Source organism: Osmerus eperlanus, chromosome 7 (genome assembly GCF_963692335.1).
Source record: "Osmerus eperlanus chromosome 7, fOsmEpe2.1, whole genome shotgun sequence".
In the NCBI taxonomy this organism is placed as follows: Eukaryota; Metazoa; Chordata; class Actinopteri; order Osmeriformes; family Osmeridae; genus Osmerus; species Osmerus eperlanus.
This window is the reverse complement of record NC_085024.1, coordinates 9,231,762-9,240,038: the sequence shown is the minus strand read 5'-3', so window position 1 is coordinate 9,240,038 and position 8,277 is coordinate 9,231,762. Positions and strand designations below refer to the sequence as shown.

The following is an 8,277-nucleotide window of genomic DNA, read 5'->3' as shown; positions in this document are numbered from 1 at the left end:
AATATTTGAAAAATAACTTTAGGTTACAATACATAACCCTGGTTCTTTGATAATATGAATGAGGTATCTCACCGCACATCCGTCCTTGCTGTGCACGTGGAAGATATTTGTTTCAGAAGGACTTATGAGGGTCTGACAGTGACTTATAAAGGGGGTGGTACCCTGGGGGGTCACTGTCATGACCTGTCTGTCAATGACAGATGACAACTCCCATAGTGAGATACCTCACTCATAATATTAAAGAATCATGGTTACGTAATGTAACTTAAAGTTTTGAGGAACGCCCCCTTGATTTGGTGCTGGTTTGGGATAAATTAATCCAGCCCACACAGCCAGTTGACTTTTTGACCAATGACAGCGGACCTATAGACAGTAGAGTCAGGTGCTAGTTGCTACTGTGTGTGATACAGTGGGGTACGTGATTGTTGACATGGCTGGTGTCAGAAACATTTTGAATGAGGTGGATTATTTACTTCATCATCTGTTTTCTTTGGAAGAAAAATTTGAAGTAAAGCAAATAGGGACACACCATCCAAACGTTCAAATTACACAAAAGGACAAACAACAAAATCATACGTTTTGTGTAAGTTGGTTTGAAAGAAAGGACTGGCTTTGTAAGTATAGAAAAAGCTAATAATACATTTTTCTGTTAAACTATTGTTGTTGTAAGTCTGTATCTCAGATGCAACTATGCATTTGCTGTAGTGTGAACTATTGATGAATGTATAATAGCCTAAACCTTTTTTGCCCACCCACCCAATATCACCCAGCCATCACTGCTACATAATCATTTGCACGAATGTACCAGAGCATTGGCAATTTGTTTAAAATTATGAGAAATTGCTTTTATGATGTGCATAAGTGACTGGCATATATGATGGGGAGGTTGAACAAGTACTTCAGAGATGACAGAGAATTTCAATTGTTATCTGAGAAATATAGGTACCAAAGCCACTGAGAAGAACTGTCATCACCAGGCACTGCACTACCCATCTATAATTCCAGAAATCTGTTTGTGTCACCAACATCATTCCGGGCATTGTGCCCTATCTATAATTGCAGAAGTCTATGTGTGTGTGTGCGCCACAAATTTTATCACAAGTACTGTGCACTATAGTTCAAGTAATCTGTAGTTGTGTGTTTCACTGATCTTAATCACTGACTGCATCTTACATTTACATTTAGCAGACGCTCTTATCCAGAGCGACTTACAGTAAGTACAGGGACATTCCCCCCGAGGCAAGTAGGGTGAAGTGCCTTGCCCAAGGACACAACGCCATTTGGCACAGCCGGGAATCGAACTGGCAACCTTATGATTACAGGCCCAATTCCCTCACTGCTCAGCCACCTGACTCCATTTATTTACATTTATGCATTTAGCAGACGCTTTTATCCAAAGCGACTTCCACGAGAGAGCTTTACAAAAGTGCATAGGTCACTGATCATAACAACGAGATAGCCTCAACATTGCGAGCAACCAAAACATGAAGCCAGGTACAAAACTAGGTACGAGGCTTTGTATTTAAATCTTAGAGTAGAATAAACTGGTTTAAATAAGCCTAAATACAAAACTTCCTACCAAGTAACCAGTATAGCAACCATGACAGTTTCCTGCTAGCACACGTAGATATCTCAGGAATTTAAGGTTGGCATAGCGACGGAACTTCATTGTGACGTCAGGTAGGACACTATTTGGCCCTAGGACACTATTTGGCCTGACGGTTCCACTAGTTGCAGAAGTCTGCCATGTCTCTGTTGATTCAAGGCAGATACACATAATGACTATCCTCCACCTGAAATCACAAAAAACATAACATTGGACATTGTCACTATAAGCATGTATATTTCAAGGTGCTACTACTGTATCAATAACCGAAGTAGCAGCAACATCATACAACTATTCTTATCCACATATCCATGTCAGTTCTTGCTCTAGTTGATAAACAAGTGAGCTACCTGATAGCGTTTGAGATGTTGCAACCTACAGTTTCAATAACCAAGATATACCAAGAAAATGAGTGAGTGAGCGAGCATCTACCTTCAGTCTGTAGTTTCCATCGATGTGTCAAAGAATTCAGAGCAGCAACACTGTACCTTCTGTGCAGCCTCTGCGACATTGATGGGAAGGCAGCTGCCCTCAGGTTAATGCAAAGTGCCTGACAAGACAGAAAGATTGACAATGCCCACGTGAGACAATGTATCACTAGAGTACTTGATTATTGACAATCCATTCATGCCAAAATTGTGGAAACCATGCATTTAAAAGCTTTGCATTTCATAGCATTCAACCCCAAGCACAACTGACCTTAGATGTGGTTTGAGTGTAGAATGGAACACGTGGAGAATATCTGCCATCTATCATCAGACCCCTCAATTGCTCTCCGGTGATGGGATAATGAGGAACACCTCTAGCTCCACTCCAAGTCAATGGAGCCTGGTAACCGGAACTGGCTGCAACAATAATACAATGCTGTGCTTACAACATTTAAGAGACTGTAACTTGCACAAGCTCCAGGCATGCACTGTTAAAAATGATATCTGAGCTGTGAGCTCAGATAGAATACATTCTGAATCAGAATCAGAATACATTCTGAATCAGAATCAGAATACATTCTGAATCAGAATACATTCTGATTCTTCTTCTGATTCTGAACTGTGAGCACCCACCCCCACTGAAATGGCTGTGCATGCCGACCATAGGTGCGACTCTCCTGCTTGAGCTCGGACAGTTCAGCTATCAGGCCGTCTGCTGAAGCAACATTTAAGAGCGTACCCCTTTGCCCACTCTAGGCTTCGCTGCATTGTTTCCAGCCTGAAAGAAGACAATGGTGTTAAAGATCCTGTAATGTGGACCTGGTAACGAGTTTTAAGTTCGCCACACCACAGAATAATGTGTTATTAACTACCCATCCAAATTCGAATGAAAAAATAACACCGACAAGTATGTTAAATTAGGCTTTGAAATCGTGAAAAAATCAGCAGTCTTCTCTGCTTGAGACTGGGGGGGCGTGTCGCCTGAAGGAGCTGGTGCCTACCTTCGATCCAGATAATGGACGCAATGTCAAGCCGAACAAAACCGCATAGAATTAGAATTTATTTGTTCAATGAGTGAAACATACAGATGCATATAAATGAAATGTTCCCCTGAGCTGTAACAGTAAAAATGGACACCAGAGACAGCAGACAGTGAGCTCTCCAACTAGGCTACTTCTAACACATTAGCTACCATTTCACGAAAATACTATCATTCTACACCTAATATCAATTTAGCGGTTTGCACTAACTCATAGCAGAGATACCTCTGGAAAAGTTATCTAGTATAATTATAACAAGCACACAGAACTGAGTGATGAACTGCTGGCGGCGGTGTATGGTCCAGGTGCGACCGGAGGATGAACGGCCGGAGGGGCGATGCTCGGTACGGCTCCGCACTGCAAGAGAAGCCGTGTGTTGGTGAACCCCGTCTGTCTCTGGTCCATGTTAAAACTGTCCACCGTGAAATGGTCAGTGCAGAGGCGGCTGTTGGAGTTTATCCGAAGCTTTCCATGAGCGTGGCTCTTCACAAAATCTATCCACCTATTTTTCCTTTCATTATCAATAGGGAACTTAAATGGCGTTGCAGCGCAGCTGGAGTTATTGCATCCAGGGAAGATGCAGTTGCGGGTGGTGGGAGACATCCTGAAGCTAGCTAGCTAGCTAGCTTATGTAGGCTACAATAACAGTACAGCAGGAGGAGCCATTCAGTGATCTGATGTAGATAGGGCGAAATGACGTAGATAGGGCATTTTTTGGCTCCGCCCATTAAAACCTGATCTGAAAACGGAAGAGAAACTGTTCTTTGGTTTAACTCCACATTTCAGTGTGACAAAGTTTTAGCGCTTTGAACATGCTTTCAGGAACTCATTTCACACGTATATAATGTACTTAGAAGCAAAACATGGAATTTACTTTACAGGATCTTTAAAGAAGACAAGGCTAGAGTTTTTGTTGTTGTATCTAAACCAGTAATAATTTATCGACCATATGTATCTCATAAGAACATGAACAAATAGTCGAATACATCGCCTAGGTTGAAGGTTGAGCTTGCTTGCCTTCAACAGTGGTTTTGCCTCAAAATACCAGCTAGCTAGACTAATCGACTTTAGGTAACAACAAAAAATGAATCTCAAGAATTTGCAGCACTGGAGCCTACTGTACTGACTACTGAGGATAGTAGATGGTTGGGGGTTGAGGCTAACTCGTTTAGCTAGCTACATAACTAGGGGACAGATAGTTGGATATGGACTGTCCAGCCTTAACATGGCAGCTTTCACGGATAAAAACGAAACGCAAATAGCTAGTCTTTATCCAACAGTCTAGACTAGTCAGTTACTGGCTAGCTAGCAATGCAGAAGTATCACAGTTAGGTAGTGATGGTCCGTTCGGTACTGCGATGTCGATACTGTCCCGACACATTCAACACTCACTGCATCGGAACAACGTTTCGAAACGGGTTTTAAACACACTTCCGGTCAGGTGTCAACGTGTTTCGAAACGTTTTGTGACGTGATCTTGAACGAAACCTGTCTCGTACTTGCCAAAATACTCTGACGTGTCGGGGTATAAAATGAGGCGACAAAGCCAAGGTTTTGAATGCGTGAGACCTTGGTTGAGAGATTTTAGAGAGTTTGAGACAGTTAGAGACAGTTAGAGAACGTTAGAGAAAGTTAGTTACTTGTGTGCCATTAGCGAAATCCTGTTTTTTTATTTGTCTGTTTGTGTGCTGTTGTGTGGAGATAAAAAAAAAATATATATATATATATATGAATATGTAACAACTTTATACTGAGTTTATTGGCTCATACAGTTCGAAAATCATACTTGGGATTAATGGTATTGTTAGATGAAACCCATCGCTCCCGAATTCGATACCACGCCATCTGCATTGCAGGCCGGCAATAGTTCCGTTCAACCAGGATCCTTAAGATTTCAATGTGGAATTAGCTATAAGACTGTTAGTTTTGGTATACTCGTAGCTGCCAGCAGATGTCGCTGTTGAGTAAAGGTTTCGAGCGTTTCAAAGGCCCCGACTCTAACGTTTCAATTGACGTATCGCTAAGCCCCGCCCCTCGAACGCAAACGGGCCAATGGCAGTTTAGTAACAGCTGCACTCGGACATCTTCAGTTTAAAACTCCATAGAGTAGCATTAGGAAAAGGGATTCTTTTGTTTTATCGGGTTTGTTGTAATTTAAGTGTAAAACAATGGTCAAACGATGTGCATGGGGTAGATGCAACACTGATACGAGGTATCATGAGAGGATGGGCAATAGGGTATATTTTATCCCATTTCTCAAACCAAAACAAGACAGGGCCACACAGTCAACAACGTAACGAAGATAAACAAGGATGTCATCACATTATTGTCATTGACAGTACCGGCTTACTTTCACCACTGATGTTATGCTAGGCTTAGGCAAGTTATCTCTGGTTAAAACTAGCTAACGTTAACATTATTAGCTACGTATAACGTTTGGCTAGCTATTCACTAGCTAGAAAGTTAGGACACTGCCTGTCAGGGACAGGGTAATGCTAGTAAATAAACTAATAAACGTAGGTTTACATCTCAGTGCCTATCCAGATTAGTTAAATTAACTGAATGTAAATTAATGTAGCTAATCTAACCCATCAATAATGCATCAATAATACTGGTATTGCCAAGCATTGGATATCCACGATTCAGGATATGAATGACCGTGAGATGAAGCTTCTCCCTCTTGCATTGAGATCTGTAAATTCTCGCCTCCAATTTGGGTTTGTCATCCACCATACCATAGGGTCAGATGGCTGAGCGGTTAGGGAGTCGGACTGGTTATCTGAAGGTTGCCAGTTCGATTCCCGGCCGTGCCAAATTACGTTGTGTCCTTGGGCAAGGCACTTCACCCTACTTGCCTCGGGGGAATGTCCCTGTACTTACTGTAAGTCGCTCTGGATAAGAGCGTCTGCTAAATGTAATGTAGATATCTACTTTTAAATGATGTACGTATCCCTCCATTCTTTGCATAATGAAGTCCCTTTTGACAGCTAAAACTCTAGTCAGCTGCGATAGCTAGTCCGAGTTAGCATACTAAGGGGGGCGGGGCTTAGCGATAGGTCAATTGTATCGGCGTTTCGAAAAGCCTCGATTTGCCCATCACTACAGTTAGGGATGGGACGTATGGCACTGACGCATCGATGCTTGTGTCGCAAAACCAATACGCACAGTTTCGAAAAAGTGTTTTTGGAGCTTGTATCAAATTACGAAACCACGTGATAGATGACGTTCAATGCTTCAAACGTCACAAACTGGTTAGAAGTTTTGCCGCACTTCTGAACCAGAGCCATAGAAGGAACAAAGCCGCCGCTTCTTGTTAAATACAAATCTCACATTGCCAGAGAAGTAGCACCAGGCATCGCTCGAGTTTCTTCCATCAGTCATTATTATTTAGCCAAATCCGTATTGTAATAATTATAAATCCGTGCACTTAAGTGTTGGGTTATTTTATTGAAATGAAACGTAACATGATAGGACTAGGTAGGTCTATACAGTGCCCAGAAAACAAATGTTGATGATTCATCAACATTGTCAACAGTAATAAGAATTAGTAAAAAATAAAGTCCCCCCAGTTCACAATATGCCTACATATCACAAATGTTAAGAATAAGAAAAAATCAGTGCAATCTAGTTTAATTGATATAAAAACCGTATCTTATAAAGTTTGTCCACCCGCAATGACTGGTAACGGCTTTTTCGGTGGTGTAGCTGGTTAAAGCGTTGAACGATAACATATTGATGATGCGAGTCTGGATACCCGAGTTTGCGCCCCAGTGCAGGGAACCTTGGATGATATTCTTTAACTTTTACTGTGAGAAAATGACATAATTCTAATGGCCTACAGATGTATCAAAACATTTTAATGTGTGAGCACTAATATCAGATCAAAATGAACACATGTAGGCTTAATTAAAATCTTAAATAATCTACCGTCGGAGACAACCACTACGCCTCATTCAGCCAGTTTAAACGGCTGCTATATGGCGCTGTTCATTTTCAATGCGCCGATAGTTCGGCTCTTTGGGCCGGCACAATCTGGAAGAAACCACCAAAGCTTCACAAGGCATCGTTCGCCCATCCCTAATCACAGTAGCAATCCATTGCTAAAAAAACAAACGCTATCCGCACAGCCAGTGACCAAGTTAATCCCCTGTTAGCCTAGCTAGCCGGTGAAGATTACGATCAAGTCACAAATAATGATTTCGAAAAAACTGTACCTTGTCAACGTGGACTGAAGGTCGTCGCGTCCAGGGTTATCCGACAGCAAAAGCTGAGTGCAGTCATTTAGTGTCTGCTTACACTGTCTTAGGAAGTTCCTTCTTGCCATCTTCTCATCCTTTAAACAGCAAATGTTTACTCCTCGACAGGTCTGCAAACGCCTTTGTAAACCGAGATTTGTTAAAACGTTTTAACAAATCGAGGCGACAAAGCGTTTGCTGACTTGTCGAGGAGTAAACATTTGGTTTCTTATATACTACTAGTGATGTGTCGTTCGTGAACGATTCGTTCATTTTGAACGAATCCTTACAAGGACTCGGGAGTAACGAGTCCTCTCAAAGAGTGATTCGTTCATTTTCTCGTGGCCGCGCATCGGGACTGTTGCATAGGCTCGTCCAAGTAAACAGAAATGATTCGTTCATTTCCCGACTCGGTCTTCGGGTACGAGTATTTGGATCATTTTTCACGTGACCTGCATAGGCTCTGTAGTGGTAGCTAGAGGAAACGCTAGAGGGAACGATTCGTTCATTTCCCGTCTCGGTCTTTCTACGAGTCTTTGGATCATTTTTCACGTGACCTGCATAGGCTCTGTAGTGGTAGCTAGAGGAAACGAACGATTCGTTCATTTCCCGACTCGGTCTTTCTACGAGTCTTTGGATCATTTTTCACGTGACCTGCATAGGCTCTGTACTGGAGGAAACAAACGATTCGTTCATTTCCAGACTCGGTCTTTCTACGAGTCTTTGGATCCTTTTTTCACGTGACCCGCATTGTATTTTTTAGTAGAGGAAACTGTTTCCTCATTCCCTTTCGCGTGGCCGCTGTTTTAGTAAGACGTGAATGATATTCGCTCCAGTCATCATATTGACTGGTTTTGTTATTTTCACTTTACATTTACACTTACAGTTTAGTGCAGTGTAATTGTTTGCCGTGATAATTAAATGCTAGTGTGATAATAAATGACCAAATCATACAACTGTCATGATAC

The 8,277-nt window shown here is 41.9% G+C and overlaps 1 long non-coding RNA gene across 1 annotated transcript; it reads right to left on the bottom strand.

Annotated features, from left to right (window-relative positions):
* Nucleotides 1-886: 886 nt before the first annotated feature.
* On the bottom strand, nt 887-7,497 carry LOC134023949 (uncharacterized). The gene is made up of 5 exons (XR_009930822.1): nt 7,289-7,497; nt 2,668-2,812; nt 2,306-2,451; nt 2,039-2,156; nt 887-1,793 (listed from the first exon to the last, which is right to left on the bottom strand). It is a non-coding gene; the product is annotated as an uncharacterized LOC134023949 (long non-coding RNA).
* Between the last annotated feature and the right edge of the window lie 780 nt (nt 7,498-8,277).